The 26,641-nt window shown below is 46.2% G+C and overlaps 1 protein-coding gene across 2 annotated transcripts in view; it reads left to right on the top strand.

The window, feature by feature from the left end:
* The first annotated feature begins 1,193 nt into the window (after nucleotides 1-1,193).
* The window catches only part of GPR132 (G protein-coupled receptor 132), an 88,371-nt gene continuing 62,923 nt past the window's right edge, over nucleotides 1,194-26,641 (top strand). Inside the window, exon 1 of one of the 2 annotated variants that reach the window (XM_083838008.1) lies at nucleotides 1,194-1,504. The gene's annotated coding sequence lies outside the window, so the exon portion shown is untranslated. The remainder of the gene's footprint in view (nucleotides 1,505-26,641) is intronic. The other variant, XM_083838007.1, reaches the window with a different exon arrangement.

Here is a 26,641-nt window from a genome sequence, read left to right as displayed (position 1 = left end):
CTCAGTGTAGGTGTCACTCACGTGGCTCTCTCATAAGAAAATCAGAGTAATACAGGTTTGTGGCTCCTATAGGAGTCAGGAGGGAATTTATTCTCCCAAAGATGTATTCTAAGGGAATATTTTTGTTCACTTACTACTGTCCTCTGAGGGCTCGTGATGCTTCCAGTTCACAACATGACAGCAACAGACCTGCAGATTGAAGAAGTCTTGAAAATACTCTCCTGTCTGGCTGATATCCGTCTGATTGGCCTTGCCCGTGCACCTCACGTACTCCAGGAGGGTGCACAGAGATTGGTTTCTCCAGAGACAAGCAGCAGGAAGTGCGCGCATGCCTGTGGAGGGCTGGGTGATTCAGCTGGGAGTTCCCAGAAGCAGCCCGTGAAAGGATGCAGCGCTTACTGGAAACACTCAGGTGTCATTTCCCCAGGACGGAGCTTCCACGTGGGCAGCCGAGCTGGCAGGTTGCTCTCGGGAGCACTCACCGAAGCAGGGCACAGAGGCAGAGGGTTGTGTTTCAGCAGCTCTGCCTCGGGGACTCGGTCTGAGCAACCTGTCCCTTGGTGGTGCGTGTCCCTTGGGATGCGAGCAGGGGTGTTTGCCAGCAGCTGGAGGCTAAGGGAGAACACCTCTGGCAAAGGAAAGGTGAACTGCTTCCTGGGGAGAAGCTAAGAGCTGCCATCCCCTCACCGTTCCCTCACTTGGAAGATGAGGACACCGCAGGGAGGCATCACTCTCTCTGAAAGATCTGGTGGGAATGTGTTTACAGACATACATGACAGCAAATCCCCTTCTGAAGCTTTATAGTATGTAACGGCAAGATAAGGCCGTATAAATGAGGAACACAAAAGCATTTATTGTCCGGGACTCCGAGATTTACTGCCTGATAACTGATTTTCTTAAAAAGTTATTTATAGCTTTCAAAGGGTGTGCACCATTTTCTGTGTGCATCAAATCTTTCATTAAGAAATTACTTCTGTTCACTTTGAGCACTGTCTGGACACTATTAACAGTTCCAAATGAGGATTTTATACACAACTGCTCTGAACTTTGGTATAACACTGGCAAATCCTGGCCAGGGCGCTGTGGGCCATCCTTGAGCAATGAGTTAAGTGGAAGTGCAACAAGAAAAGTGGTGTAACAGTTGTACATGGCAGTGTTGCCACATCCCCTTTTGCCTCTTGGCTCTCACTTACTGAGGGTCAAAGTGATTACAAGGCTTCGAAGCCCCAAACTGTTTTTTTCCTCAGCTCAGAGAGCATGGACATGGACTCTCTGCTTTCCTCTGCAATAGTGGGTTGCAGGTTGACTGCTGGTGTCACCAAGGCACCACTCACCCAAGCCCTCTGCTGCTGACGACCATCAGGCAACAGCAGCATTGGTCCATCCCATTCCCAGTCTTTTATCCGAGATCCCACAGTCTTGAGAGGACCAAGATATTCTGCCTAACGAAGTCACCGGACCCAACACCTGGGTGAAATCTGACGGTGCGTGGCTGCCAGGCCAGGTAAGACAACCTAATGGCTCCTTCTGACTTCCAGCAGCATAGCGCGTCGGGTGCATGTTGCTGTGTGCACACTGCCCCGTGGGGCTGCCACCTTCTGAGTGCGTGCCTTTGGACCACCAAAGGCATCAGCCAAGTGCTCTCAGGATTTCTTTTCGGGGCGTGGATCCACTTTACCTGAATGAAGGGTGACCGCTGGGAGTCTAATCCGAGCCCTCCAGGAGTGAAGGAAAGACGGTATGCAGATACGGATATCTGCAGGAGGGCCTTCAAAAGCAGGGGGACAGGGTGGGACAAACACGTGCACAGGGATGCCAGGCTTTGAGATCCCACCTCGGATTTTCCCTTGGCTCCCTGGGTGAGCGTGACCGGGTTTCAGCACCGTTCTCAGACGGCTAGAGCAATCACATATCTGCGGGCTGGGTTCCCTCTGCACCTCTAACTCCCATCAGTGTCCACGTGAGTTTTCATGCTTTTTCCTCTTGCTGCTTCTCCCTTCTGCCTCTTTTTTTCCCACTGCAACTGTGGATTTGACTCCTGCTGCTTTTGGTGGGGCTGCTTTTGGAGGGGAAGCAGCCCATTTGGGCAGCTCTGTGTGTTCGGCAGCTCGCGCCTCAGACATGAGCGTGACTGCTGATTTCTATCACTTGCAGAGCACCACTCACAAGGGAAATTTCTCACGTGTTCTCCTTGGCTCCTCTTTATTCCCAGTCACAGCAATTATGCTGCTGCTTTTTGGCTTTCATTTGTCCTAAGCTGTTGTGCCTCAAGTGAGTTCTTATTAGCACTTCCTTCTCTGAAAAGGAGTGACTGCAAAATAAGCCAAGGGTCATTTCCCTTCCCTGGGGACCAGGAGACGTCCTGGCTTTTAAATCAAGCTCCATAAATTTTAAGCCTTAGCATCTCATGTGCTTTGCCTAGAGTGGGGTGGAGGTCCCCGCAGAGATCCTGAGGAAAAGAAACTCTGATACAACAGTGCATTGCTTGGGCAAATATTTTTAAGGCATCTGAGAAAAACCACAGCACAGAACAGGGGAAAACCAGTGATCATTAACAGATACCCACTGTGGGTAATCAGTCAGAAGAAGAAGTGGAAGGAGGAAGTGACCATTTTCTATTTCTTGCCTCATCTTCCGTTGCAAATCGTCCTGCAGGGTGGGCATCAGCAGGTGGAGTTGCTAAACGTCAGCTGGCAAAAAAGCTGCTAGTAATCAAAATGCTGTTGTTGGAAACAAGCAAGAATAGGTTATGCTACAAGTGATGAATGTACAATTTTAGTCTGAAAATACTCCTAATATCTGCAGTGCTCACCGTAAGCCTGGGGACAAGGATTCAGGCTGATGTCAGAAGCTTCAAACACAGAAATCCCAAATTTTCCAGCACAAAAACTGCCTTATCAGCACTTTCCATGGGTTCCTTTAACCCATGCTTTAACCCATTCTTTTTGCAAAGGATTCGAATGGGAAAAGCCACCAGCGATCAAGGTGACCCCTATCAAGTGATGTTGGGTGTGTCAGTGGGGTGACACGGCAGGGAGGTCAGAATCTGCGCTGGCTGGCTGATTTCAGCAGTGAGCACGATATTCGTACCTCAAGGTGTTCTGGTCCTTCAGTGCAGTAACACTCTAATTGCTGTGTTTAGCTCCCAAGGGCAGAAACAAGGGCTGAGTCAAGAAGTTCCTCTCTGCCCCTTCCCTTTCAGGAGAGGGTCAGTACCGGTGGCTGGAGGGATGCTGTCCCAGGGCGAGCCCCTCACTGAGGCAGCACTCCTGGCCCAGGTCAGCACTGGAGTTTAACCCAGTTTCTGGGTTAAAGCCAAAAGGTTCCCCATGACCTCTCCCTACCAAGTCCCATGGATGTTAGTAGTAGCTTTGCTCTTCTCCAGCAAGCCGGTGGCTTCTCTTGGGCCTCTGCTTTCGTCTCCTTTCTACTGTGAAACAATAGCATTGTTATAAGTGGCACACTCAGGGCTCATGGTCCAAAGAAGTCCAACTTTCTTAAATCCATGAGCTGCTTACTGAGATTTCCACATAGTCCAGAGCTGCAATGCAACCCAGCTCCCTCGGAGAAGAAGCTCGTGGGTAGGAGACGAGCGTGTCCTGAGTGCTCTTTCACTCCGTCCCAGAACGGACCTCCTGCAGGACTGTGGCAGGACAGCGGCCTGGTGGTTTCATCCTCAGCTTGGGGTGAGGCCACCAGCACCACACCAACAGGTACAACCCACAAGGTGGGTGTTTGGGATGGTCCTAGCAGAGGAGCCACACCTGAACACAAGCTGCGGGTGGCATTCAAGCCCACTTCTGCCTGAAAATCTGAGTGTTGCTCAGGGTACAGAGCAACCTACATATGGAGAAAACCTGTCGCCGTCTTCTCTGGCAACCAATGGGGTTATGGGTGAGGGTGTGCCACAAAGAGAAGGAGAAGGCAGGGAATCAGAAGAATATTATTTCTTGATTTCTGTGCTGCAATTAAGAAAGGGTTGTGTTTTTCGTTTTCACGTGCCTCAACTCCCACCAGCAGCATGCTCCCACCCACAGCATGTGTGCCGTGTTTTTGTTACGACTGTAGCCTCAGGTAGCATGGAATTGGGGCCAAGCATACATTAGTAAAATTAGAAGAAATATCATCTGACGGGTCTGGACGGTGCTGTGGGCAGAGCATATTTGGCAAGACTCTGCTTCCTTCGCAATCCAGCCCAGAGACAGTCCTTGATCCTATCTGAACACGGACTGAACTTGCAAAACGAGTCCCAGCTTGCGAGCTGTGAGTCAGGGATGTCTTAAACACTGCCTCAGCATCCAACACCAACAAGCTCTTTTTATCTTGTTCATCCTGCTTAAATAAATGCAGCAAGCCCTCATGTTAATAGAGCAGCCTTGAGGGCTGCAAGACATAAGTCTATTTTTTTTCACAGCCTCCAGCATTTGTCCCTCTGTATTTGGCCATTTTGACCCAATAAAATGCTTTCTCCTGTTCTCTGGGCCCAGCTAATGGGGCTGCTCAGAGGCACTGGTTTGAAACCTGCCTCTGCTCCATATGGCCATGTTCATGTTCCTCACTGGTGAGCCATAAGGATACACTGACACCAATGGGTTCCTCTATGCAGCAGACTTTGAAGGATGCGAGTCTGTACTCAAAAGCAAGTATACTTTCCAACCTCTTGCGAGTGCCATTCTATAATGGAAAGCCTCCTTTGCAATTCAGGATATTTCATAAATTGCCTATCAAGATGGGCAGGAGTCTGTGGAATACCCTGCGGTGCCCCTGGATGGTATTTGAGAAAAACTAATTGGAAATTTTGCATTTGGGAACCATTTGCTGAAAAACATCAGATCAGAGGAAGATAAGACTTACACTGATCTCTTCCAGAAAATCCCACCTGGTAATGCTATTTCAATGGCTTAAGCTGTCTTTGTCCAAGTTCCTGGAGCTCAGTGAGGAACTGCGTATATAAATGTGTTAAGCAGTAATGACTGCAAAGCTGCATTTACCTCTTTACTAGAAGATGGAAAGAGAAAACTTTATTTACCTGGGAAGCAAGGGAATTTAAGGCAGAGGTTTGTAGTGACAGAACAGAAAGCATGGATGGTTTATTGTTAAAATACAGAGCAATGCAGAAACAAAATGTTGATAAAAACACATAAAAGGGATATGACTGATGCTTTCATAATCTTGATTTATTTTGTTTCTAAAATAAGCAAAAGACACAGAGAATAAATGAGTCCTGGATAGTAATAAACAAATTGCAGTCCTATACTGGGGGAGAGAGAGCCATGATCCCATGTGCTACAGGTGTACCAAGAAGTATCATACTCTCATGTACTAAGAAAGACACCTTCAAATCTGAATTTCTAAGAAAGGAAGAGAAGGGTCAGACTGGAAATGAAAATACAGGCAGCCTGAAACTGGCTTTTAGCTTAGATGTATTTTACTCCTCTTTCACAATACGGTGCAATGCAGACTTCATGCCCCTTTTCTCACCTTCCCTTTGTTTTGCAGTATCACTCATTGCTCTTTACATGTCAGTACTGCCCACTATCAGCACAACGCACATTCCTTTAACAAACAACACCATTCCCCCTCTCATGGGCTTAGGATGAATTATTTCAGTGATATCATTCAAGGGCCTTAAATATATTGGCTTTAGAGCTATTTTTACTTGCAAGTGCTAGAGCCAGATCTTTGATGTTTCATTTGGGTTCAGGGCAAAGTAGAGAACACATCAAAATAAGCAAGAGGTGGTGGTTTTGTTCTAAGTGCTACCAGAAGCCAGGCTGCGACCCAGAAGAGGAAGGGAAGGGGATTGCCAAAGATTTCCGTTGGATACTTATTCTCCCCAGGGTTTGTAAAACTGTCCTGTAACACTCTTAATCCCTCCTCCGGCAGGGGAGTATGATATCACTAAAATCTTCACATTCTGCAAGCAGAGGCTTTAATGCAGCCCTTTGTTAATTGTCTCTGCAATTATTTGATTTTTCAGGAGAAAAAAAAGTGGTCAGTTCTCTGGAGCCTGAAGGCTCGGGGAAGTTATCCAACGTCCCCTCATGCTCTGCCTCTCATCCAGCATTTCAACAGGCATGGACTAGTCCACATCCAGGCATCACCTTGCAGGATGTGCCAAGGGAGTTGAGTGCTGGAGACTGTGGCACGACAATTTGCCAAAGTCAGAGTGAAGTGAAGGTGACTACTGGACTTAAAGTCAATGCTTGCATGGCACTGCAAGGAGCCTCTCAAGAGGCCTGAAGACCATCCAAGATGCCCTTGCCAATGTCTTTCAAAGGGCTTGGGGGCTCCCCCCATATTTGCCAGGACATCTGTGGCTTGTACAGGCAATGATTCCCATCCAACACAAACTGAAATCATCCTGGGAGCATGCCTTGGTGAATGTGCTGCCTACTTTCTGTTTCAGCTAAGGAATTTTACTTACCTTTTATTGCATCTTTCAGCATGTGGGGAGACTCATCAATATCTGGAATTATTTCAAGGTGAATATGTATTAGAGGTAGCCCACTATAAACCTATTATGTCTAACATGCAGATGTAGAAAGCAGAAGAAATTTTATAAATGTATATGTATATATAAATATATATAAAGAGAAAAAGGAAAAGGAAATACTATAGATGTCTTTTTAAAGGAAGAATATTCTAAAAAGAATATAGAGGAAAAAGAAGAAAAGGTTGGGAAAAATGTGAAAACAACTCAAAAACATGTAGGCAAGGGAAATACACAGTTAAGCAAGATGGTGATGATGCTAAATTGGGAGGAGTTTTGAATATTATTGAACAGAAAAATTACCCTGTGGCACCTACAGAGATTAACAATGTGGCCAGGAAATAACATAATAAAACTGGAATAATATAGGCTACCGACATGCAGGAAAAAACAACCCTGAAGAACACTCAGAAGCAGCCATGTAAGGAAAGGCTCAGAGGTGATATAGGCAGATAATTTACATGCAACTTCTGGCAGCCAGCTTGCATTGCAAAAGGCCCGTGCCATTCTCAGTGGGCATCGCACTAACCAACCTGGCTTAGATACAGCTGGAAGGTTGCTGCTAATTTCTTGGCATCCCATTACTAAACACTGTAAAATCAGAGGCCTCAAAGAAGGGTAGCGACATGATCAGATCACTTGGTGTGGGTTTGATTTATGAAGATTAAGTGATGCTTAGATATGAGCTGGAGAAGAGATAAGAAAATAGCAGACATGAGTCTACAAGCACCTGAAGGATGTAGGCAGGGTCAGATAAATATACTTAGAGAGAGAGAAAATAAGGTGTGATATGAAGAAGGCAGAATTTGCTACCAGTATTAAGAGTAGACAAGACTTGCATGTACTGTCTTAAAGAAAATTGTCTTTTATGGGACCTTTCAAGTAGCAGAAAATGTTCTGCAGACACAGCTTTGCTTGTGTAGGGTGATAGATAGTAGCTGCAGTTCAGACTTCTAAGAGTCAATGCTTCTTCATGAAATGTGAATTTTAGAAGTGATTTCATTTCTGCCACGAATACAGTGAGCAGGAATTGGCTGACAAATTCATCACCTATTTCAGATCTCTGAATTTCCTCTGCAAAGAGTGTGTGTAATGAACAATCAGATGAAAGCCAAGAGACTAAGAACTAAAAGTTACCAAAATCATTAAAGAAACAGCAAAGAAATATGAAGAGAGGAATGTATTCAAATCAGCACAGAGGGCCAGATGGTACATACCCAAGGGTATTAAAGGAATTAGCTGAAAAACTCTTAGGCCCATTATCCATTATATCAACTGCTCCTGAAGAACTGAGGAAGCCCCTGATGACTGACAGAGGGAAAACTTTATGCTTCTCTTCCAATTAACTTTATATCATGTTCAGGTGAAACTTGGTCTCTAATAATCAGAAATTATTAGTAGATGTTCTGCAGGAAGAACAAAACAGAAATGTACCACACACAAAGACAGATCATATTAAGAAAAGCAGTTGCATCCAAGTGGAAGACTCTACAGCTGGATTATACAATGTTGATGGGAGGAGGAAAACCACGGGGTGTGTGTGTTGGGTGAGGGGAATTAAGAATAAGCAGCTACTTCTCCATCATGTGGGCTAGAGTATATGCCATAGTAGGCCATGCTGGTGGGAGGAGAAGGGGGATGCAGTCCCTTGAGTCACTCAGTAAATTTGCCCTTAAGGGTTTCATTCATTGACAAGACAACTGGTTGTACAGGCAGCTCTCCTGCAAAGAGCTTTTGATTTCAATAAGTTATTTTATTCAGTTTCTTCAGACGTATTATTCCTGATCCATCCCTAAAGGATACCATGGAGACACAGTTGACTTTAACAGTGGTTGGACTGGACCCAAAGCTGAACAAGAAAGATGTAGGGTGGATACAGAGAATAACAATGAAAGAGATTAAAATCTGCCCCTGCAATAGAAAGTTGAGTATGCTTGTAAATATTGCCACGTTCACTTGGGCTCCTTGGGAACTCCTGCTGAGTTGGACGTTATATTCATCTGCAGTAGCACCGAGGAAGGGGTAGAAAAATATGTCAATCAAATTTAGAGATAACACCCAGCTGGAGTGTGAATTGCAAATCATTTAGAAGCACCATCCTAAAGGGATTTCAATAAATGAAGAGAGGAACATAGCGGGAATAACAAGAAATTAAACAAACATGAGTGCAAAAACATCCACGGGATAACAACTCTCACTGAAGAGAGGTCAAAACAGTAAGCCAGAGGCTATGGAGAGCAGTAATTCATTCAGAAAAGGCCCCTGGATGAAAATGTTCATGGAAATCTACAACTGACAATTCATTAAAAAGAAATGGATCCATCCACTTTTGAAGTGCTAATAGAATACCACTTAGGGCAGGGCCTGCTGAAAAGAGTGCAGGCAAACAGGTAATGTTATAGATTAACTGGTATAGACGAGGGTGGAAGGGATGACCTGTTTACTATGAAGATCAAAGGAAATAAACACGTACATAGCCTAGAAAAAAAGGGAGGCAGCAAGGTATAGTCTGATATAGAGACAAACCTTCCCATGAAAGAATGCTGCTGAGTGGGAGGGAGAACCAGGGCTCATCAGTTAGCGATGGTGGGGCTACACACACACTGGGCCACACTCAAACAAGGAAAGGGAGCAATGATCTGAAGACTTGACAAGACATCTAGTAGAACTGGCTCTAAAGAGACACTGCTGTCCAGAAGAATAGTCTTTAAAACCTCCCTATAAACAAACCGCTTTGGTTTTGGGATTGGTTCTGCACCTTCACGAAGTGGTCCATTGGCTGACTCCAAATTCAGAGCATATTTACAGACTAATTTTCAACAGCGTTCCTTGGGGCAGTAGAGACGCAAATGGAGGGAAAATCAACATATAAGGAAAGGGTGTCACTGTGAGTAGAAGGAAAGTAGCTGCAGAAAAGGTAGGACATCCCAGTGGCTTGGCATTAGACCAGTCCAGGTGTGTGCAACCAGAGATGGGGCAACGCAAATCTGTGGTAGACGAAGAAAAGGATACAAAGGATCACATGGAGATGCTCAGTCCTCAGCACAAAGACTGTAAATGTCCTTTGCAGCAGTTTTACTTATTTCCCTTTCTTGGGGACTAATTCACATGGGGCTCACCTCCTTCTAGATATCCCTGTGGTAGTACCCTGTGGTTCTCCAACATGGGAACAGGAAAAAAGCTACCCTCCACTTCCATACCTCAAGGACTGAACTCCTGTTTGATCACAACCTCATTGAGACTCTCACCACAGACAGGAGATTGATCCTATTCTTGAATCCTAGCTTTATCCGTCATCTCTTGGTGTCTCTCCTTCCTTTGTGGACAATACTCTACCTGGGAAAAGATGAAGTGCCCTACTGGGAATCTCAGTGGTCACCTTATAAAACAGCTGTACCATACATTCTATCACTGCCTCCATTTTTCTGTGTTGACTGCCCACCAACTTCTGGCTGGGAGTCACAGTACAGGGTATGATCCAGCAACCCTAAAAAATGCATGGTCCATCTATCCAACCTGCCACATTCTTCTTCTCTTTAGCACAAGCCATCTCTCAGTCTTTATCAATGTGGGGCTTTCAGGAGCCTATGGCAGGATGTGTTTGCAGCAGGCTGTGTGCTCATGAATTTGCACCCAGTAGAGACACACCTCATTCTTATCTGATCTTCATCAGAAGTGGCAGCTCTTCACCTCTCTGCTCAGGCTGTGCTGCTCACAGCAGGCTGAGGAATTCCTGGCAATTCTTGGTGGAAAGGCTTTCACTACATGTAATCTAAGTGATATGAAATCCGCCTACATGTTTGGGAGGGTGACAGCACATTATAATCATACAGCATCACTTGAGTGCCTGTAACAGTGGCTGTAGCAACACTAACGGAAGCTCTGAAGGAAGGGAATGAGAAATTCACTCCCACCACTTGACTCATGTGGGTTGCTGCTTAGATACAGGTTGAAGCAGCCGCTGAAGTCATGGGTGTCTGTGGGCTGCCGAGTTTCTAACTTGATGTTTTATGGGGCTGTGTCTATCAAAATATTTGGGATCTGCTCATCTCTGGTTACTGTACTGGTTTCAGAAGCATGTTTTGGCTGCACAGTAGCCACAGAAAGGCACTGTCTTTCTCAAATGCTAGCTGCGAGTCAGTTGCATTTTGAGCATGGTTCACAGGGAGAGGCCATGCAAGAACGACAACTGAGAGTTGTTGAAAATAGCTTTTAAGGGGCATCTCAAGGCTCCAGGATTGCTATTCTGACTGGACAATGTGGTGCTTACATAAGTATTGTTTCAAAGAAACAATCATGAAGGGAATAAACAGATATGTGAACAATTGTTGGATTTGGGACTGGTAATCAAGGACCAAAAATGAATATTATATTTTCAAAGGAAATGTTATGTTGTCTAATCTTCAAATCACACTCCAGTTCAGTTTTACTAAATGAGAGGAAGTGCAGGCCGGTGGCTGAGATGGTAGGGCAAGTAGTCTAGAGTCATTTCCCAGTTCTAGCCCAGAATTCCTGAGCCCAAGTTATTTAAACCTCCTACCCTTATGTTCACCAGTTCCCTATCAATAGATAAGAATAATGAAACCTTTCTCCACTCTTCTGTTTTATCGACTAAAAAATCGAGGGAGCTGGAGAGAAGACAATATAAAGACATACAGCCTCCAGCACAATGGAACACCTGATCTTGGTTGAGGATTCTGCTAAAATATATATTAGTGTTATTTATATTAATTTCAGCTTGATATCTGTCCTGTTGTATTCTCTTATACAGAGCAAGACTACTACAGAAACAAATCTTATATAGCATTGCTAACTAGATATTACACAGGACTGTCTCTATGATTTATAGAAGCATATACATCTGTCTAGGTGTGGGCAAGGACTGAGTGGCTTATAAAGGGGCCAAGCCTTGTGATGGAGAATTTATGGAGGTTGAATGTAAGGTTGAAGACCAACTGTTCATTTTCATGGAATGGCTCCCAGAACTAGCTCTTCACTATACATTTATGCCATGAATGGGTAACATATATATGTAAAGCTAATGTAGGTAATTGATCAGATCGGGTACTAATTGCAACGCAAGTCAGTTTTAATTCATAATCTCCCTGTTCCACATTTTGCAAGCTAGAGTAAAAGTGTAAGGTATACCGTTTTCCAAATCACGGTGAGTCAGTGGCAGACTATTTAAAACTTCCTATTCAGGTGAGCAGTTATCCCTTTGTCATATTTCAAATTTATGATCTTCCTTCCTGCCTTTAATTGTTGTAGTTTTCCTGAGGAAATCAAAACACGACGGTATAAAGCAGTCATTTTGTTGTACATAATGCATATGATTTGTTGTTTATTATTTTTTTACCTATCTAAGGCTACGAACACAATGTTCATGTGCCATGGGACTGAGTCAGTGCTGTGATAGTAATGAGCAGGCTCTGCTGCCCGGCTGGGTTTCTTTGGCTTGTTCTCCAAAGTGTTTGAGGACACCTAGGGCCACATCCAGGCCTTTAGTCATCTCATACAACCTCAGCTTAATCTATATTAGGCACCACAGTCATTGGAGAGACAACTCTGCAGAGCAATTCTGCTTGCAGCCCTGCCTTAGTCATTATAGGAGCATTGGAAATAGGCAGTTTCCAACTGAGCAGGGCAATTAACCCTTCTTGTTGGAGAACATTTCACAGCGGGGCTACCTGCAAAGGAAAAAATCTCTGCAGGGGTGCAAAGGGGTTCACACATACCTGTACCTGCACCAGGTTCAGGGTATCCATCAACTATCTTGGTGTTTATTCAGTCACAAGGAAATAGCCTGATAGGAACCTAGGTCCTTCCACCCAAAACACTCCTGTAAGGTCATATATAGCTTTGAAGTCCATAAATAGAAGCCTAAAGTACATGCCTAGGTGTCTGCTGTGCCCACACATTCAGCCTTCTGCGGTGACTGAGTTGTAGACATTTCTGAGATTAATTCCCCTTCATCCACTCCCAGAAGCTAATAGGGAAAGACAGTTTAAAACTTCACAGTTTCAGTGTCTTCTTACCCATCCAGCATGAATTTATTTTAATAAATGGGATGGAAAGGGAGGTCTGAGTGTCTGCAAACCAGGAGTTCTTGGCAATGCTGATGTGCCTCTTTCAATTTATATCCTATACATGTTGCTTTCTGTTCCTGTTCTTAGCAGTCATAGGTGACCTGACACAGAGCACACTGAGGTCCATGAGTTTTGGATCAGTTCTGTGGTGAGCTCATTGAATAGAAATGATGGGTGTATTGATAAAGCATGAGATTTTCTGTCAAGCTGGGGAAGCTGTGCCAAACTTTGAACTACCTCAACATTACTTCCATTGACAAAGTATTTTTTAACATTATGCCCCATCTGAATTTTTCATTGGGACTGACTTAATCTTCCTTCATAAACTCTGCAGCAATAACAAGCTCAGATTTTATAACAAAAATCACAATTTTGCTTTGCATTCATAGATTATTCCAGTCTGTACAGTAAGGTTCTCATGGCTGCAGCTTCTTTAAAGAAATAAAAAGACATACGGGAAATAGAGTTGGAAATATTGATTTTTTTAAAGTAGTCAAATGTTGAATCACTACAAAACATGCACTGTGCTCTTAAACCTGCTGCCAAGGAGAGTGAGAAAGCAGACGTTTTCCCCATGTTTGTCTGTGTCATCTTCTCATAGTGTCTGTTCTACAAACAGCACTGGATGTGTATTGGATCTCCGACAAGCCTGCAGATCGAGCTCTCATGTAAACCAAGGGCAAGACAAACCCTGGCTGGGCAAAGGTCTCCAGCTTGTACTCATGTCCTGCTGAGCTTACGTTGCTGAACACAGCTGTGCTGAACACCTGTGCTTGACTCCCCAGGCAGATGGGACAACTCCGAGTGAACAGTCTATTTGACAGATTCGTCCATGGCCACTGAATTTCTCCAAAATTGTTAGCTCTCTGAATGTCTACATTTTCAACAGATTCTTTGCAAGTGGTCAGCAGTTGAGTTGCAAAAACTAATCCTTCCAGGGTGAGCATTTCTGTTAGCTCATATAAAGTTTGTTTTCCCTAAGCACACATGGCAAAGCACCATTCACTTTCCCCTCATTTGCCCCAAAAGACCTTTACAGTGAGTGTTGAAGCATGCAGAGATTTATGAGATTTAAATTGCAATTACAGCTCATAAGATACAGATTCAAATTAATACACCTCTTTCCACTTTATAGTAGGATATATTTTGTTTTCAGAATATCCGAAATAGAGTGTCTTCCTGGAGTCTCTGCTGCTCCCATCTGCTGCTTTTAAGATGCTGCAGATGAGTTTTTCCAATTGGTTTCAACATATTATGCTGTGGCCAGCTGATACAAATTGGCATCAGTCCATTATAAATTTGGAAATATGTCAGTCTATACCAGCTGAAATTACAGCAAAGTTCTAGTTTAAAATATACTTAACATATTTTGAATGCTTTCCTGAACAATGCTAGTAAAGTTTTATCTCACTTTCTGTCCTCTTTAAAGCATATGTATAAAAGTTAACATCTTGGGGAAGATTAAAGAGAACGGGACTTGTCCCCACTCAATCTTTAAGGCAAAATGTAAAGTCATGGTAGAATAGACTGATTTTCTGTAAGGCCAGTGGAGTAGAAGAAAATAATTTGCCATTTTTAAGCGGTTCTGAAAACAGAGCTAAATTCAAAGCAATGAAACAAATCTTTCTGGCCTCAACAATGCTGTTGTTTAAAATATTCACTGTAAACACATGACTCGACTGATTTAATGCTTGTGCTGTTCTTTGTGATTTTGTTGAATGAGATGACCCTGATTTGCTGCCTGTTCAAAGAAGTTTTGCCTACTAAATGACTTCCAAATGTTCACCTTGGGCTGTGTGAGGACATTACTGATAGGCTCACGTAATTCCTCCCCTTGAAGCGCCAGTCTAACTGTATCAAATAGAAGTGCACACACAGTGCTCTCATGTCCCCATGTAAATTACTGTGTCGCCAGAGCTTTGTACTTGGCTGGAGTCACCACACGCTGGCGGTCCCTTGTGTGGTCTCTTCTCCACACCCTGATGTTCCCCATGGGACGTTGTGGGGGGTCTGTCAGAGACCAATAACATTTTGGGATGGGGCAGCTCCACTGTATCCTCTCTTGCTCTGGGTTCATTTATCCAGGGTGTCTTTGGGACAGCTGCTGGGACAGATCAGGGCTTGCGATGGGGATTTCAAGCTGTCCTAAGCAGAGGCAGAAACTGGGCTCCCAAATCCCAGCAACGTGTGCCAGTCGTGGGAGCAGAGTTTCAGCACAGCAAAAGCCAGTTTCCCAACTGAGCTCACTCCAGTGATAGGCAGCACAGTGTAAACTTGCAGCAATCCAGGGTGGGATATATCCTCACTTGCCTATAGTTAATAATTTAACAGTAAAAGTGGATTGTAACTGACTACTTTGATAAAATCGGAAGGATTGAACAAGAATGTAAAGGCTGGTGAAACTGAAGCATGGATAAAGGAGGGTGTTGTCAAACATGGGAGATGATGCACTGGATGAAGTGGACCTCCTCCAGAAAGTTCAGTCATTGAGGTTGACTGCAAAGGATGTCCCAGGGTCGTGTGGTCCCTGTTGTGCAAGACGGAGGTATAGTGCTTCAGCTGTGCAACAAATGGGGTTTATCACAGCTGTTGTCCTCCCAGGGTCAATGCCAGTTCCTTCCCTGAGTGCACGAGCCCCCTTTGGACACTCTCAGAGTGCTTTAGGGCAGCGTGCTGGTCACAGACCCCTCCTCATGCACCCAAGCATCACCCCAGCCGTCCCTGGAGCATCCTACCTCTTCCTTCTCCCATCCAGAGAAGTGCCTGCTGCTCTGGGGAGGACAGCTCCCGCCTTCAGGGGAAGGGAACAGCTATGAGGGAGATGAAAACAGCACTAGTTCTTATATTCCCACTTCTGGCCATCAAATGGCCAGTGAGATCTTCCTCCTTCTCCCTCTGCTCTCTAATGCCACCCCATTTTCCCTTTCCACTCTCCTTTTGCCCTCAAGGCAGTAAATATTCTTTATAGGAGCACTGTCTTTGCCTCAGATTTCCTTTTTGGCATCAGCTAAGCTGACCAGTGTGAAATTCACTGGTAAATTCAGACATTTTAAAAACTTTTTTCTTAGGCCATAAACCTTTAAATCTCTATCCCAGTTTTGATATCTCTAAAAGCCTGTTTGGGGCCATACATCTCATAAAAGCTGGGGTTTCTGAGAATTAAGTGCTCAAATAAAGCAGATCTGCTGATCCACTTTTTTGTCTCTATCTCTATATGCCCTCAGCTTGTCTGCCAGGCAGCACACTTTCTACTTTTCAGATTCTCTGGAGATATCTGAAATCAGCTTCAGTGTGAGTGGGGAAAGCAAGAAGGAAGCCATTTGGGAAGCAGGGATCTCAACACAGGCATGTTACTGTGCTGTATTTAAGCAGCAAAATATAAAGCTTGAATGTCTCCTCTGCACATGCCATTTTGAGTGTGTTGGAGAAAATATTTTTTTCTTATATATAAAGCAAAGCAAGCTCTGGGAAGCTGCCAGCTCCCTCCAGATGACATAAAAATGATAGAACCTGAAGCGAATAAGATAAAACCCTCGAGCTGTGTGAAATAGTACAACACAGGGCATGGCTTGAGCAGTAGAAGTCTCCTCCAAAGCAGTCTGAGGATGCCAACATGCAAGGTCATGCTGCTGTTGGCCATCCCATTAAACGTCCCTCTGGCCAGATCCTACCACATAAAGAGCTTCTGCTAAGTTCTGGGCTGAAAGTTGTGTTCAGAAGGCATTTAACACACCCCTTCTGACCACAGAGAGCCCTGCTGGCCAGGTGAAGCTCAGTGTCCCACACGGGCTAACCTGAACTCAGAAGCGAACGGCAGCACTGGTGTCTGTATCGCCAAACACCGCTGAAACTCCCAGCACCCACTCCACAACGTGCTCCTCCTCAGGGCCGAGCTGAGCCCTTAAGGTGTTTGAATGTGATCCTCTCCTGGTTTAGGACGGTTTGGTTGCGCTGCAGCCCTTGGCAACTCCTCCAGTTTGCGCCAGCTGGGCGCTTCTCCCCGGCCACTGGTCTTCACGGTGCGTTACGCATGGCAACTGGCAAATTTTCAGTGGTTTTCCTGTTGCTTGTGTTTCTCCCAAGTAACCTAATTGGTAATTCACATTTTAATGAGCTCCTTATTATGGGGTTAATAACCTGCATTATTTTGTGCGGTTCTAACCATTAGCAGCTTGATGTTAAATGGTTTTAATTTGTTTTGATGCACATCTGTTGACTTAGCACCTCAAAAAGTAAATAGTTCAGCGCAGATTTGATCAGGAGCATATTTGGGATATGCCCTTGAGGTCCTACATGCAGGCAGCAACCCTCCCACTATCTGGTCTCTTTCAATTCGCCTTACAAAGCCTTTCCCCGGAACCAGCAGGATGCTTTTTTCCAGGATGCTGCTCCACAAGGTTGGCCTGCCACCGCAGTCATTGGTGGCATGCTGTCATAACCCAACAGGCTGTTTTCAAAGCATCTCCTGAGGTGTCAGCCCTGGGAATGAATTGATACTGGCACCTGGAGAAAAAAAAAAAAAAAAAAAAGGAGAAAAATCTGAAAAGGAACCTGAATGGGCGGGGGAGGAGGAGGAGGAGGAACCGTTCCCAGGGCTTTCACACATAACTTCTGTTGCTATAGCAATCGCTCTGTCTGTCTGTACTTGTTCAGAGCAACAGCTTCATCGGGAGTGTCGCAGGCAGGCAATTTCCATAGTTCTGCTTTGGGAGCAGGGGACAAGCAACGGGGACGTTTTCTCCCCCAAAAACTGTGTGGGGGGTGATAGGGAGAGAAGACAAGTTTGCAAATACGCGTTAGCCTGATCCCTGCTCTTGCAAGGGTGAAAACTGGGGCACGTTTGTGTGCAGCACCCGGCAGCCACCACCTGAGCTTCGGCTGGAGCTTCCAGCAGAGCCACGCTGCACATAAGCAAAAAGGTTTGGGTCGGGGAAGTGAGAATTCTGCAGTCGCACCCTCCAGCATATGGAGGAACTACGAAACGTGTCTCATATCCAAAAGACTCTTCTACACATTCTCCAATTGCCAGGATGGGAGAAAGTGTTGAATCACAGATACTGTCCTTGGTAAAACACCGTCTCACCCACAAATTGCTTATAACACTAATAGAAACACGGCACAGACAAGAATCTGTGGGAAGAGTGAATCACTGGAAACGACATATTTATATAGCACCTCTCGGCGTCGTATTATGGCAGTTCTGCTTCCGCAGGATCTGATCCCCGAGGTCCTGCCGCCCCGTAGACCTTGAGGATGTACTCAGCCTTCGAGCTCTGCTTAATCACGGCCTTTCCAAAGATAGGAGCTGGTCAAAGCGTCCTCCCCAGCAGGGTACCAGGTGGCTCACTTCCCTTGACCTCAAGGCACTCCAAATTTCAGTTGTGCTTCACAGCATTGCATGCCCACAAGAACAAGAGGGATGCAGCCTAAGTCTAGCCTGTGAGTAAGTAATCTTGATTCTGCAGGAGACATTTTCACGGGGGTACAATCGAAGAAAAGCTCTCTACCTTCCCACACCCTTTTCACTGTGTGATTTCAGGAAACTGCTCCCTCGTGATGAAAAGTTCCTGCAATAACGCACCCCGAGGTGTTGGTTTTTAAGCTTTTCCAATGAACAAGACGTGTCCTGCTTAGAGAAATGTGCTCGCCAGCGTGCAGCTTGCCAAATGCTAGGATTCAGACTCGGGGAACTGATTTATTTATTTTTTTGCTAAATTGAGCTGGATCAAATCTTCATAAGAAAAGAGTATCTTGGCGCTGCCTGGATTGAAAACAGAGATACTGCCAGTTGCGTGTTAACTTTTCAACTGGCATGTGTTTTGCTGTTTAGGGCTGGTATTAGTGGGATGTGATCTTCTCTTCAGTGCCAAAAAGGTTAATGTAACTGTCCCTACAAGCATTTGAGTTAGGCAATACATATCTCAGTTTAAATCATGCTTCACATGTGGACTTAGCATACTGAAAGCATTTAGGATTTCAATCCACACTTCCTCTTTCAAGTCAAGGCTTTTTTCAGCTTCTCTGAATACCTTTTAATGACTTTTAAAAGAAACTGAGGTAAGTGGGTAGAGTGGTTGATACGATTTCCAGCACGTAGAGCAGCCCAAGCTCAGTGCTACGAGCATCGCTTCCAGCAAGCCTCCTCTGAGTGTTCACTGCAGGCAGTGCCTGCCGCCCTCCCTGAGCCCTCATTGCCACCAGCGATGGTCCAGAGGAGCCTCTGCTCCATTTCCATGCATCTTCCAGCAATATTTCATGGCCCATGTACCTTGGAGTCTAGTTTTATCTTAAAAAAAAAATAAAAAATAAAGAGAGGTGTTCTCTTGTGTTCTGGTTACAGGAGTGCATCGCAGTAAGGAAGGGAGCATCTGATCAGCAAAAAAATCCTCTCAGTTAGTTCTGCTCAGAATAAACTCCAGCCAGCACAGAGATGGGTCTGTTTTGTTGGACCACACATCTCCCCTGGTTTCTGCTTGCTGGAGTCATGCAAATCTCCCACACTTCCAGCAGAGACATGCTTTTTTTCTAAGCCGTTTAAGTATTCCACTTAAATAATAGGACCCTAACGTGCTTGCTTCCCCACTACAAGAGAGAGAGGTAGTAGGACCTATCTGGAGTGAGCTGCCTGCAATCATGCTGCTCTTTGAGAAAAATCTCATTTTTTCCAGAGGGCTCCCCCAGCCTGGAAGCCTGGAGATAAGGAAGCGAAGATAAAGGCTGCGCTGTGGGGCTGTTTGCATTGGAAGAGACAGTAAAGTTGATAGTAAATGCTGAGTGTATGAGACTGAATGGATGGATGGAAAATTACTGAGATATTATATGCTGCTTTATCTTGGGAACTCAGCAAACAAATGTGATTTCTAGCTCGGCATGATATGATACTAGCTGAGCTGCATCCTCAGATACAGGGGAGGATGGCTGGCCAGCCTGCGTGCCAGCCTGCTGCCATTCTTGAGGGTCTGGCCACAGTGAAAGTGGGGCTTGGGGTCTAACACATCTTCTAGGGACCACCAGGCTATCTGGAGTCATGTCCAACCTGTGCCACCCTTGGGAAAGCCATGCAGGCTTGGTCCTCACCTCCCTTTAATTTTTCTGTAAGTCCTTCTGGGGTTCTGAGCCTGCGTGTCAGCCACTCTAAGCTAATTTATTTTTTTTACGGAGTAACAGCACTTCCCTTCCCACAGACATTTTGTGTAGATAAATGCGTAGTGCCTGAGGGTGTACACTGCAAGCATTTCTGACAGCGTAAATCTGAGGCCAGTACGGGGAGTTTGCCACTGGGGTAGCAGAACAAGAGGCTGTACTTCTCTTAAAACAACATCCAAACTAATGAACAAATAAATGAAACACTTCCCTGCCATCTGAAGCATTACCCAGTGCTCACAGCTGCCGGAGGAAGCTTTCATCGGAGCACTAGACTGATCAAATGGGGGAACAAGGAGACTTCATTTCTTTCAGCCACTATGTTGCATCAGAAACCCAATGTTACGGTGGAAGGAATTTTTATTTTCGAGATCCATGAAAATGGATGGCTGCTGACGTAGCTGAGCTGTAATTAGGGCGGAGCCTTCGTTATTCCTTCACATTTTTGCCTTCGTCCTCCTCTTCCCCTCGTATTCCTCATTCCAGCAAGTCCAAGCAGGGTTGGAGGACAGGCGTGGGATCAGGAGTAAAAGCAAAGGACATGCTGGGACCTTCCCAGGGACCAGACCACAGCCTGTGGGCCATCTGCATGCAACAGCTGGCTCTGTTCGCCATCAGCCCCAACGTGGGGCCAAGCCTCACACTTCCACATCCAAAGCAGAGGGAAGGTCTGTGACCAGCTCAGCCGCAACCTGCCCCCTTCTTCTTGAACGTCCTGGAGAAAGATGTTGGGCACCACAGGGACTACAGCCTTGATTTGCTTTATGCACCACATTTCCAAAGGAAAGCTGTTAGCCCTTGAAGCACGGGGAGAAGGGACAAAGTGGAAATAAGTGCATAGGTTGCATTTCTCTTAGGTATAAAGCAACTGGTAACAATAGGAATGAACTTGTCCCATTGCCTTCTAATTTGAATAACAATCCTTTTTACGTGGGAAGGCATATCCTTTCCAGAGGCAGGCACAGAGGTTTTCAGACGTGAGCTGAGGAACTTCTTGAAAGGGTTCCCAGACAAAGCTCTGAGAAAGGGCCCTTTTCTCCAGTCTGCACTGAGCTCCTCTCCAAAAACCAGAGAAAATTCAGAATCTTCCAGCAGTGGCTGCCCCTCACTTTGCTTTGGCTGATGGTTGCTGAGCTTTCCTGCCCGACACGACATTTCTTCACAAGCCTGGAATCTGACAGGGCTTAAAAAAATGAAGACAAAAATGATACAGATGTGCATTCCAAGCATCATTCCCACATGAAATGCCCAAATTAGCCTGGATTTACACCAGCAGAGTAGGTCAGCCCAGACATGAGAACTGAGTACACCCAGGAGCCCAGCCCTACATCTCTGCACCCCTTGGATCAGATCGATACCAAAGGGATTGGGAAGGGTCCTGGGCAGACCCCACCATGATCCCCTCTGCAGGGGCAGCTGCTGCCTCAACTCCCGTTCACGGGAGAGGCCGGAAGGTGGCTTTGTCAGGGGGTGGTTGGTCTCGTGGTGTGTCCATGGCGAGGAGGTTGCCCTGTTATTTCACATCTCACGGGTGCCTGGAAGGCTGTGAGATGGTCCCATTACCTCATCTGGCCTATATCTGAAGGGGAGCACTTGTTTTCAGTGCAATGTGCAGCTTATGTCTCTTCCCACGCTGCCATTTCATGACCCATGGGTGCTTCTCAGTATGGGCTGCCCTGTGCATTGACCCTGCAAACTGACAATCTTCTTAGCAGTTTTATGATTGATATTCATATATATAGTCTACTTGGAAAACTGGGCCAAAGTCTCCACTGCCATAAACATGTGCCAGTCCAATAGGGTCAGCTGGTGTAGACCAGAAAATATGGCTCTGTGTGACTGGGGCTGAGAATCTTACAGGAAGGGAATTGTCTGTAACATTTTGTCACATCTCATTGCAAAGCTGAGCAAAAAACTTGCACTATATAACATCCACTCTGTTGCTCACAGAGTTAGCGTGGGACTGATGAGCACTCTCCTCCTGAGCCCTCGATCTGTGCAGGGACAAGGGCTGGCCATGCACATGTCCCCCCTACCCATGGGGAGGACCCCATCAGAAAGGAAACCTGGTGTTCACATCCCCCATAGCCTAGACATAGCAAAATTATCCAGGAGCAGTGTCCAGTGCTCGCAAATTCATTTCCCATGACTCACGATGCAATAATTCCTGTCGTAATTCGTGGTATGTCTCCTTGTGTTGTGCTTCTAGGATTCACCATCTGAAATTTGAGGAGAACTGCAAGGGTTTGACTGGGTATGTGGATTACAGGTCATCTTCCAGGGATCTTATGGCCCAAGCACCCAGTTTCTGGCTAGAAATGTTTCCAGCCCAGAAGTGTGGTGGTTTTCCTGTTTGCAGAGATCCCAGATGTTTGCTTTAAAATTCACTCCGACCCAAGTTTTCTTACTGGTGAACTTGTTCACTGGACTGTTTCCAGAAAATGAATGCAAAAATGGGGCTGGGTCACAGAGAGAGCGACAGGCGGTGGTTTATTTGCTTCAGATGAATCAAATGCACACAGACACCGGCTGGGATTTGACCAGCAGTGATTGGAAAACTTGTAGGAATCAAGTAATGGAGATGGTAGAGGAAATCCTGTCATTCATTGTTTCAGTTTTACTGATGTCACTTTTATGTCCACTTTATCCCTTGTCTCATCTAAGGCTTCCAGAGGGAAAGTTGTGACTGACAGCTTTGGTCAGACAAGCAGACATGACGTGCAAGAGGTCAATTCATTCTGTGTTTGTCAGAGAGGAAGAGATTTATTTGCTGTAGGTACATCCGGCTTTGACTTCTTTGCGATGCTCTTTTGTTTATGCAAACCAGTCGGTTAGGGGCACGGAGGTCAAGATCTACATCCCAAGTAGGAAATCGGTGCTCAGAAATAGCAGCCCTGGGAGTTCACGAGATGAAGGTCCCTCCAGGCTCCCTCTCAAATGTGCCTTACGCAAGGGAAAACAAAAGCCCTGTATTTCTTCAGGAGGGCGTATTTATGCTTTTAAACTGCAAAGCTGAGCTTTATCACAATGCAACCAAAAGATTTCAGGGTAGATACAGGGAGGAGGTGATCGGGAACTATTAGCTACCCACATTTTTCAAATGGAAATTCCAAGCGCTTTAGAACATGTTGTGTTTTGATAAATTTTGCCATACCAGCCTTTTTTGCAGAAACATTTGGGGATTGAGACAAGTCCCTATTTGCTATTCAAACACAGCGTAAAGGTCAGGTTTGTGCCCAAAAGAACACAGGCAGTTAATAAACCCATTCAGGTGGCTTTCTTCTCTTGATCTGCAGTTATGTGGTAACCATAGGGGTTTTTCTTCTGAGCCAAAAGCTATCTCTACATGACATAGGGCCTCTCTTTCTTTGCAGGTTACTTTTACTACTTGTTTGTAGCCGTGGCGTCTTGCTTGTTTTCCTAACCCATTGCTGTTAAAAATTGAAAGTGGTTCAAGTCTCAGGTGAAGTAACTCCCTCCGCTGACCCAGTTAATGACAGACCTATGTACTCGCCCTGCCCTGCCTTCACCAAGTTGGTTGGTTTCCTTGTGCTGCCATCTACAGAGCAAGCAACAGGTAATGCCTGGGGATTATTAGCAGACGGCTAATTCCAAATCCTCCTCTTTAAATCCTTATGATCAGTACGTTTGCCAGCTCTGATAAGCACTGGTGGCAGCTGGGTCTGCTGGTCTTCTCTCCCAAGGCTGTCCTTGAAGTCATCGCGGCAGCGCAGGCCGCCCGCACGGCTTTGCTGCAGGCCTGTGCCAGCAGCAGCGGGGAGATCCCAGCCTCCAGGCCCCTGGACAGGGACCAAGAGCCAGGTCTTGGCTCCGGGGGCTCCTGGATTGCCCACCGAGGGATTGCTTCCCATCTCGTTCTCACTTCATGCTCCAAACCCTTCCTTCTCGACTGCGGCGGCCTTCTGTCTGTGGGAAGCTTTCTGCCGTGGACACGCAGCAGACCTTGGGAGCAATCATAAAAGCAATAGCACAGACAGGGCATGCAGGCTGTCTTTGACTTAGTTGAAGGGCTTTGAGGAAAACCTCTGAATCCTGTTAATGCCAGGGCCACCTTTATTGTTATTATGGTGCTGCTTGAGTGTCTGTCCTCGCCTTCACCCATTGAACTGCTGAGAACTTTCCCTACTGTTACCAGTGGCAAAAAGAAAAAATCAGACACAGACCCCAGCCCTTTCAGCCTCTGGACTGGGATACCACCCTGCTTCCGCAGCCCTCTGCCCCATCGGGTTCTGAAATACTTATGGTGTTAGCAGTGACTTGTTCAGGGACATTTTTCTGCACATCTGCACTCCTGGTGAGACAGATAGGAGCTGGAATGCCTGCCACTGAGCCGCTGCGTGCCCTCAGCCATGTCCCCTGTCCCAGGGGTCCTCTGAGATGAGGCAGAGTGGTGATGTTCTCCTGCAAAGGGAGGAAAAGCTTTCCTGGCATCACCCAAAAGCTTTCTGTTGATTTTAGTAGGTTTAGGGCTTGGTGTCCAGAACTAAGTCTTGTCCATGCCAGTTCAAGTGGTCTGTCTGTGCACAGGTACACGAGGATGTAGCCATCCCTGTTTGCAGACCAAGAAGTGGACAAGAAGTGCCTCAAGCCAATCAGGCTGATGGGAAACTATTTACTACTTGCGTTTTAGACATTGCAAAAACCATATTTTAACAAATCCTGATGGTATTTAAACTCTGTCTGGAACCTCATGGCGCTAGCTGGACCTTCTCTTTTATCAGAGGTGAAGAAAGCAGACTGGGAATGTATTGATTTATAATGTGCTAACATCTTTAAAAATCTGATCCAGCCTGAATGCTCCGAGGGTCTCTGTGTGAAACCCTACCCTGGGTGACTCCCTTTAGGTTAAAAATAAATGCTGCATTTCTGTGTGTGGTGCAAGTGGCCCAAGATGGAAAATCTGGATGCAAAGTATATAAGCCAGCCTGCAGAGAGAATTGCAGCACAGGGCGGTTTGTCACCGGGATGGGGCTGTCACCAAGTATTCCCCAGCAGCAGCGAGAAGGAGGCACTCCAACACAGTGGTCTTCTCCTTCCTGTTATGCTTGCTCCCTCAGATGGCAGTGGGCAGGGAGGACCAAGGTCTGGTGGCAGGTTTTGGTGGCCACCGTGCACCACAGCCTCGGAGGAAGCGAGGAGGGATGGGAGGGAGCTGCGGCACTGGGAAACAAGTCCACATGCCAGCATACACAAACCTGGGCCAGCTGTAGCTCCCGGGACCTGCTGCAGGGCAGAGCTTTCACCCAGCGTATGGCTGAGCCGAGCTTGCCAAAGCAGGTAAAGATATAACCTGCAGCTCCCTCAACGTGTTTGTGCAGCTCTTTGAATGTGTCTCAGAGAGGAAGGAGGGCACTAGGCAATAACTCACATACCTGCACCGGATTGTGTAAAATGTGGCTGTGAGCACCCGCCTGCCATGTTGCTGCATGTGCATTGGCTTTATTGCGCTCTGCCCCAGCAGCGTGTACGCTGGTATTTCCAGGGTGGGGTTCATCACAGGTTTCCATGATTTATTTCCCTTCTCTTTGCTGGGGTTTCTGAAGCCTCTGAAGACGCTTTTGATACTGATGGAGGGAATCTTATTTTTGTGCCTCTGCCAGTTTTTTGCGGTTAGGCTATGTCTGAAGAGCCTTTGGCATTAGGGTCACTCTGTAGTGTCCACAAGAAAGAGTATTGCAAATGATTTTTTTAATTCTGCTGAGGCAAGGTCTGGGTGCTCTGTGCTATATCAGAAACTGCTCTTGAATAGGGTAGGAATTGGTTTTGTTTCCAAAGACTGACATCCAGGACAAGGCTCTGCAGAAGCCAGCACTGGCCAAGGACTTATGGCCACCACGTAGGTTTTGCTGACAGCCTGCTTTGCACTGTATAGCCAGCCTACAGACCTCTCCTGTGGGATCCAAATCCATCACAAAGGAGAGCCTAGCAGGCAATAACAGCCAGTCTGGCTCTTCCCACTCGGTTCCCAGGATGCTCGCTCCACCCTACACATCCCACACGGTGCCTTAAACCCCCCCGTGCCACCTCCACCTCCTGGGCTGATGGGGAGTCACCAAGTCACCCACAACAGTGTCACCTGCCTGCACCCCACACTCCTCACCACCCATGGGTGCCTCCCAGAAGGCTGGGGTACAGGCAAGGTACTCCTCCTTCCCTGCAGAGGACATTCGGATTCATTTAAAACGGCGTGACTGACGTTAATGGCATGCACACCTCCCTGGAGGCTGCAAAAAGCAGTAGGAAAAGCTGCCGTGAGACGAAAAGAAGTCGCCTGCGGTGTAGGAAGCATCACGTTGAGCTGCTGCCCTCTGCTGCTGTGCAGCTCGGATCGAGGAGATAATCCGGGTGTGCATCCATTTCCTGCAGAACTTCTCACAGGGAGCGTCCCAGGGGCTGCTGAGCTGAAGCCGCCACAGGACTGGGAAGCTGCTTCTCCCGGAGTTTTGTTGTGGATGAAAGCAAATATATTTGTTCAGCTTGTCCTGAAAGCTCGTTGACAACATAGGTAGCCTACAAGGAAGTAAGCAAGATAAAAGGTTGCAATTTAATCACTAATTATCTCTTATCATGTCTTGCTGGCCTGACATGAGCCAAAATGAATGCAGTGCTGGCGATCAGTGCTGTGCTGGTGCCCAGGGAGCAGGAGCCTCCGGGCTCCTCTGTAGAGCTTGGACAGATGGGACCTGGGGCTTTGGTGTCCTCTGAGCATTGTTTTATTCCTGATATCCCCTGCATGCTGCACACCATCCCTGTTAGGCATATAAAAGCACACGAACAGTTTTTAAACAGAGCCATCTCTGTTCTATCTACTCTGCTGTACTGATCGGTGAGTGAATGCTGCTTAAGAAACAGCAGGAGGGAGCTAGGAGGGAACGAGGAATGAGCTGCTTGATGGAGA

Source organism: Anser anser, assembly GCF_964211835.1.
Source record: "Anser anser genome assembly, chromosome: 5".
NCBI lineage: Eukaryota > Metazoa > Chordata > Aves > Anseriformes > Anatidae > Anser > Anser anser.
This window is presented reverse-complemented; position numbering and strand designations above follow the sequence as displayed.